At 45.9% G+C, this 8,066-nt stretch overlaps 1 long non-coding RNA gene across 1 annotated transcript; it reads left to right on the forward strand.

Moving 5' to 3' along the window:
- The first annotated feature begins 1,474 nt into the window (after window positions 1–1,474).
- Window positions 1,475–6,694, forward strand: LOC122447644. Its single transcript, XR_006271325.1, has 3 exons — window positions 1,475–1,566; window positions 5,223–5,388; window positions 6,348–6,694. It is a non-coding gene; the product is annotated as an uncharacterized LOC122447644 (long non-coding RNA).
- Window positions 6,695–8,066: the final 1,372 nt, after the last annotated feature.

An 8,066-nucleotide genomic window follows, 5' to 3' on the forward strand; every position in this document is an offset into this window, starting at 1 on the left:
AACCCTCCAGGCACCTCTGTCCATGGGGATTCTCCAGGCAAGAATACTGGAATGGGTTGCCATGCCCTCCTCCAGGGGATCTTCCCAACCCAGGGATCGAACCCAGGTCTCCCACATTGCAGGCAGATTCTTTACAGTCTAAGCCACCAGGGAAGCCCAAGAATACTGGGGTGGGTAGCCTATCCCTTCTCCAGGGGATCTTCCTGACCCAGGAATTGAACCGGGGTCTCCTGCATTGCAGGCGGATTCTTTACCAGCTGAGCTACCAGGGAAGCATATTAATCAGCTATACGCCAATACAAGAATAAAAAGTTAAAATACCCTGTCTAGTTAGTCTCTGTATCCACAAAGTGCCTGACACAAAAGAGGTGCTTATAAATATCTGTTGAATTAACTCATATAACATTATAAATCATTTTTTATAAATACTTCAAAATTCCCATAATTTCTCAGTAGTGGCTGATTGTAATCATTGCTGCGTTAAATGACTTACAGAAAAAATGCAGTGTAAACCTCAAATGAATTGCTCTCCTTCATTCAAATGGTCCCAACAATTGTGCTCAGTTGGGTTTTTTCCCCGTCAGTCTTGGAAGTATGCCGCAGGGCACAAATGAACACCAATTTCAGGCCCAGGCTATTAAAAATTCCAGATCTGGGTTTGTTTTAGAAATGAAGTATTCGGACATTACCATTTCAGTGAGGACTGGGTCATTAATTTGCAAATGTAAAACTCTCCCCAAACCAAGCCAAAAGCCCTGTTATTTACACAAGTCTTGTGTTGGAGAAAAAACAGAATGACAGGAATATACTTCAAATAGTCACAATTCCCATTTCTGAACATTTTATTCAGTTTGGGCATTCAACGTTCAGTGTTTTTTCTTACGAGAATTATCTGACTGGGAATACTTGTTTAAAAAAAATAGAATCTTAAAAAAAATAGTTATGTTGTGGTCCTTCATGTCTATTTTAGTCGTTTAAATTATAGGACGGATGGCCCAGCTAATCAGACATGTTATTGTTGTTGTATTAACATGTGAATTGTTAATGTTAACACTTGAGTGTGTGAGTTCTCTGACGAGCCTGAGTTCACCCGCCTGATGGGGAGGTGATGGTGAATGTTGACTCTGTATGATGTTCTAAAGCCGCAGGCCCCAACATTTTTGGCACCAGGGACCTGTTTCCTGGAAGATGATTTTTTTCATGGACTGGGCTGGGGGATGGTTTCAGGATGATTCAAGCACATTACATTTATCATGCATTTTATTTCTATTATTATTACATCAGCTCCACCTCAGATCATCAGGAATTAGATCCCGGAGATTGGGGACCCTGTTCTATAGCTTCATTTCCCTGCCAGTAAGCCTCCAAAGCATACCATTTAATGATTTTTCTAAAAAGTGAATTTGAAATAGGTGCATAAAGGGTCTTGACTGAGCACTTATTCTTTATTTTGTTCTCTGTTTACTTCTCCCTTAGGACAACATTGCATTTCGGATAAGGGCTATTCGGAAACAATAATATGGGTGAGCTATTAGCCATGCTGCTTTTGTTTGGGAAATTCGACAGGTAAGGAAATTAATAGTAGATTGTATGCTATTAAAGGAGCTGTTTAGGGTTTGAGTTGGTGTTTAGGGTAATAGACAGTTCATTCATCCTTCCCCCTCAGGATTTATTCCTAAGTGTCGTATACCCAAGGAGCACTAGCCGAAGAACTGGTAGAACAACAACCCCCCACTGCTGAGCTGGAGTTAGGCTGGATGCATAAGATTGAATGGGATTCCCAGGTGGCTCAGTGGTAAAGAATCCAAGTACAAATGCAGGAGATGCAGGTTCGATCCCTGTGTCAGGAAGATCCCCTGGAGTAGGAAGTGGCAACCCAATCCAGTATTCTTGCCTGGGAAATCTCACGGACAGAGGAGCCTGGTGGGCTGCCACCCATGGGGTCACAAAAGAGTCGGACACGACTTAGCATCTAAATGACAAATCAGATTGAATATATTTGAGGCCAGGAGTCTTAAGTAAATCCTTTTGCTTCCAATGCTTCTCTTCCAAGTCCGAGATGACTAGGTTGGTAGGACAGAGTAAGTCCACCTGCCCAGGCAATCAAATGGGCAGAAATGATAAGCAAGGTCCTGAGGAGGCAGAATACAAAAAAGAGAGTAGGTCTTGTTGGTCCAGACCTTTCAGACCAACAGCACAGCTCACTAGCAAAGCCCAGGCCAGGGGATATCTTGAATTCTAACCAATCAGATAAGCAAGTTCTCCTTCTGCAGAAGTGCTAAAGGGCTTGAGCATGAGAACAAATGTGGCTTAAAGTGTTCCACCCACTATGGGGAGGGAGGCTGAAAATGATAAGAAGGTCTGAAAATTCCTCTTCTCCAATAATGGTAAGAAGAAATGGAAAATTTCCTACTCTATCAATAAGCAAGGATGTCATTTGAAAGTGAAGTTGCTCAGTCGTGTCCGACTCTTTGCAACACCATAGACTATAGTCTACCAGGCTCCTCCATCCATGGGATTTTCCAGGCAAGAGTACTGGAAGTGGGTTGCCATTTCCTTCTCCAGGGGATCTTCCCAACCCAGGGATCGAAGCCAGGTCTCCTGAATCGCAGACAGACACTTTACCATCTGAGCCAAGTCACCAGCAATTGCAGCCGCTGGGAGTGGTAAGCTGATGAGCTCTGAGGGAAGTCAGGAAGGCAAGAATTTCTGCCATCTAGAGTCATCAGACTTCAGCCACTGCCTACGTGAGCCCAGAGGAAATTGGACACTGGCCCCAGACACCTGAGGTACACATCAAAGGAAGGATTTCCGCGAGCCCAGGCTCTTGCATCTTCCCATACATAGAAAAGCCATAAATTTCTTAACTTGGGATATCTGGTTTTCTTTCATTAACAATAATTTATTTTTATGCCCTTTATGGCCAAACAACCTGGCTCCTTCCTCTTGCCTCCTCAGAACTATTCTCTCAGGGTCACTTGAGACGCTGTCTCCCGGGCTTGAAGTCCTAAACATTCCGCTGAATAAAACTGTCGACTGAAAAATATAGTCACAATCTGAAAGTAGAGTTATTTTATTTGGTGGGAATGTTTAGGACTCCAAGCCCAGGAGACAGCATCTCAATAGCTCTGAGAAAACTGCTCCAAGGAGGTAGGCGGGGACGTCAGGATATATATAAGTTTGCAACAAAGGGGGTAGGCAGTCTGAATATCAAAGATCAGGTATCAAGTTAAGGAATTTAATGTTTTATGTACAGGAAGATGCAAGCCTCTGGGCTCACTGAATTCATTCCTTTCATATGCATCTCACATATCTGGGGCCAATCCTGTTTCCTTGTTCACCTTGCTTCTTACATTCCCCCAGCTCCTCAGCAATCACTGTGGGGGTGGCAGCCTCCGCTGAATCACATTTAGGCTTTCCTGGTGGTTCAGATGGTAAAGAATCCACCTGCAATGCAGAATACCTGGGTTCAATCCCTGGGTTGGGAAGATACCCTGGAGGAGGGCATGGCAGCCCACTCCAGTTTCTTGCCTGGAGAATCCCATGGACAGAGGACCCTGGCGGGCGACAGTCCATGGGGTCACAAAGAGTCGGACACGACTGAGTGACTAAGCACCGCACAGTACATTCACATTTGGAGGTCAGAAATCCCTGATAGCTGTGACAGTTCTTGTTTATTAATATGGCAGGAGATATTTTCATTTCACAAGGCATAACTCTTAACTTTCAGGTTGTGAATATTTTTGTGAGTCCACAATTGCATCAGGGGATTCTGCTCTTTGGTGTCCTCACTCAGAGACATGTGTGTCCACCTCATCACCTGCCTCAGGGTGGACCCAGGACAGAGAAAGAGAGCATGGTCACACATGCTATCCTAAAGTGTTTCACCAAGAGGTGACACATGACACTCCTGCTCCCACTCCGTTGACCAAAACAGGTCACGGGGCCATGCCCAAATTTAAAGGGAAAGTACTATCCCCCAGGGAAGCCTGGCATGCTGCAGTCCATGCAAAGAGTCACAAAAGGACTGAACTTTTAAGAGTTCAGTCACTGAGCGACCGAACTGAACTGAACTATCCCACAAGGTACCTGGAAGGAGGAGAACCAAACTGCAGGTGACCCCTCCCCCTAGGAATGTTCATGGAAGGTATTGAAGGGGTTACATCTGTTGAACTTGGTCTGGGCTGAGCAACTGAATAAAGAATGCAGAATTCACCAAACACCTGTGACTGCTTAGGCCAGATTTTGAAGAATAGGGGAAAAGAAAAAAATAATACATCTTTTGGGGACTTCCCTGGTGGTCCACTGGCTAAGACTCTGGGTTCCTAATGCAGGGGGCCTGGGTTCATTCCTTGGTCAGGGAACTAGATCCCACATGCTGCAACCAAAAAAAAAAAAAAAAAAAAGATCTTACATGCAGTTTAAATAAATAAATACATAAATATATATTTTTGAAATACATCTTTTGCATGTCCCTTTAACTTTCTCTATCGGGGGAAAAAAGTGAAAGTTTTGTTTTTGGTCACACTATGTAGCAGTGTGATCTTACCCCCTGCCCAGGGATCAATCTAGCTCAGAGGCCACATCATAAAGGTCTTGAGGGACTCGAATGCCCTTAATGATTCCTGGGGATGGGGGTGACGGGAGAGGATTGGTGACAGGTCAGCTCCCTCACTGGGCACAGCAGGCATGGCATCTGGGGCCCACAATTTTTCTAGGGGCCCAGGACAATGTTCTATGTTGTCTTAAAATCAGAAGAAAAAAAATAACTTTTAAGTCAAAGGAAATGTTTTCATATATAATATTAATAGATTCATCTTTCCCCCAAGGTCATAGTAAAATACAGTTTTTATCTCTTATGAGAAAAAGGGCTCATGACGACAAAAGTGACTGTACCCGTGAAAGTCAAAATGTGGTGTGGGGAGAGGAGCCCTGGATTCTCTCCCAGCCTCCCCTCTAAAGAATAGAAATACGACTGACCCAGCCTGACTATCAAATGCATTTGGGATTAACCAAGAACACAAATCAGCAAATTCAGGCCTCAAAGAGAAAACAGAGCTTCCGCCTGCCCCCGACCCCAGGGTACACCTCGTGGAGGAGAGCTGACAAAGATGGTCAAGCAGGACCTGTGGGGCCTTCCCGGGACAGGACTTCCCCTTAGCCTCCACTTCAGCTCCTCTCTGAAGTACCTAGATAATAGTATCTGATGCAAATTTCCTCAGTTGTTTTGCAGACATGAACACCCCCCACCGCCCCCCACCAAACGGAAGATGTTAACTACTTGACAGTGGAGACCCAGGCCTCCTGGAGTCTCAGGCCTGATAACGTTGACCCCTGTGACCCCACCCTGTTACCTCACCATCTGCCAGTCAGAGGACCGTGCACCAGGTGATCACGTACCCTGCAATCCCACACCCCCTCCTTGCACTCTGGCTCAGTTGCTGTCTGATTCTTTGCGACTCCATGGACTATAGCCTGCCAGGCTCCTCTGTCCATGGGATTTCCCAGGCAAGAACACTGGAGTGCGTTACCATTTCCTTCTCCAGGGGATCTTCCTGACCAGGGGATTGAACCCTGGTCTCCAGCATTGGCAGGTGGGCTCTTCCCCACTGCTCCACCTGGGAAGCCCCCTGGCTTTTAAAAATACTTTGCAGAAACCCTTGGGAAACCTGGGACTTTTGAGGGCATAAGCCACCTCATCTCTTTGCGTGGCCCTGTAATAAACCTTTCTCTCCTCCAGACTCCGATGTTTCAGTTTGTTTGGCAGTGTGTCGGGCACACCAACTATGTTAATAATGTCTCCAAAATAATTTGGGGGTCAAGAAATGGTAGGGCTTTCCTGGTGCTGGAGTGTGATGAGGAAGGGATTACAATGCTCAGCCCAAGCTGAAAGTCTACTTTTGGGGTCTTCTAATGTGGTGTTCTGTGTCAGACCTGGAGTTATTCCCAGTAAATTTCCTCCTCCCTACGGGAAGCAGGGGTGGGAGACTGATCAACTTCTACCCTCTGTGCTAGGGAGCAGCCGTGCTTTCTCTAGACTGCTCCTCCCTGGGGTGTTTATGCCCTCAGCCTCTTTATTCACCCTTCTCTCTTATTTGCACCATTGCAAGAACTGTCTTCATTCAGCCTCCAGGACCTTCCCTGGGTTCCAACAGATGGGTTCAAACAGGTGCTAGTCAGGGAAGGGAGGGGATATGGAGACAGTGGAAGAGCAGTCAAAAAACAATGGTGGAGCCTTGCGGCAGGGTCCTGGATCCCCCTCAAGGGACACGTGGAACTGTATCTTTGAGCTGTTTTGCAGAAGCACCCCGCTAGGTGGGAGAAGTTAACTGTATTTTGCCCACCAGCATGCAGACCCCAGATGTGTTGGAACCGGAAGGCTGATGATGCTGACTCCCATTACCCCTGGAGAAGAGAACAACAACCCCTTCCAGTATTCTTTCCTGGAGAATTCCATGGACAGAGGAGCCTGGTGGGCTACAGTTCAAGGAGTTGCAAAGGGTCGGACACGACTGAGCTCACCCACAGTCCCATTACCTCACTACCAACCAATCAGAAGAACGCCCACGAGCTGATCACGCCCTCCTTGATCCATTACTATAAAACTCCTCACTTCCCCCTCCAGGTTTGGGACACAGCTTTGAGGGCATCATCCTGTTGTGGCCCCTTTTGCCTGGCAAAGCAATAAAGCTACTCTTTTCTACTTTTCCCCCCCAAAACTCTGTCTCAAAATTCAATTTGGTATGGGGGTGGGAGGGTACAGAGACCAAATTTTGGCTATGTAACCACAAGCCAGAAAGGACTATTAAGCATTTGAAGTGTGACTATTCTGAAGAGATGTTGTAAGAGTCAAACACACACTGGATTTTGATGATTGAGTATGTAAAAAATGCTAACAACCTCAACAGTAATTTTATAGTGATCACAGCTTGTACTCCCAATAATTTAGATACATTAGGTTAAGTTACATACATTAAAATATTTCCACCTGTTTCTTTTACTTGTTACCATGGCTACCAGAAAAAATTTTAAATGACAAATATCTCGCATCTTGTGGCTCATGTTATATTTCTATTGCACAACGCTGGTCTGGACTCCACAGAGCACCTAGAGTGGTCCTTTGAGAGTCCTGAGTCTCCTGTCACTTCTCTACTCAAACCCTCCAGTGGCTTTACACATCCCTCGGGGGCAAATAAAAGATCATCTTCTGGCCCATGAGGACTCTGACAATCATACGTAATCCCACCTAATACCTCTCAGACCCCCTCACTCGTCACTCTTGCCCTGGCCACTCCCTTCAGGCACACCTGCCTTTTTGCGCCACTTCCAACATGCCAACCAGGCTTCCACCCCAGCACCTCTGCATGTACTGTGCCCTCTGCTCAGAATCCTTTCCTTTACACATTTGGATGTCACTCCCTCCTTCCTTCAGGCCTCTGCACACGTGTTACCACCCTATTTAAAGTAGGAGTGCATACACATGCATGCATGAGGACACATACACACACTCACCCCCTTGTACCACCCGTTCCCTCCTTACTCTGCTTCAGTTTTCTTCATGGTGCTTACCACAGGCTGTCATTTTTCTTGGTCAGTCTTCTTATCTTAGGTGATAAGTTCCATGAGGGTAAGAATTTTTGTGCGTCCTTTACTGATGAGGACCCAGTGCCTAGAAGAGCGCCTGGCATGTAGTAGACACCCAAAGAATGTTTGTTGAATGTTTGTTGAATGAGCGGTAAATCTGTGCGGATCGAGGTTGGGGGAAAGTCCAGGCTGCCCCTCAGGTCTGCTGCTGGTCAAAGTAAAAGGGTCTCCTCCACCACCGATAGATTTCTACACTGGAATTTAAAGCAAGAGCCTCATAGTAATGGGGTCCCCTTCGCCTGACCTTTTATCTGCAGAAACTGAAGGAAGTGACTAAGGCAGAATGGCACCTGGGAATGCTGGATATCCCAGATATTACCAACCCAAACACCACTCACAGAAGTCTTGTGTGCATCATTGTTCTTTTCTTTTTTTTCAATTTTTGGCCACATCACACAGCATGCAGGATCACAGTTCGCCAA

This window comes from Cervus canadensis, chromosome 9 (assembly GCF_019320065.1).
Source record: "Cervus canadensis isolate Bull #8, Minnesota chromosome 9, ASM1932006v1, whole genome shotgun sequence".
NCBI classification, from domain to species: domain Eukaryota; kingdom Metazoa; phylum Chordata; class Mammalia; order Artiodactyla; family Cervidae; genus Cervus; species Cervus canadensis.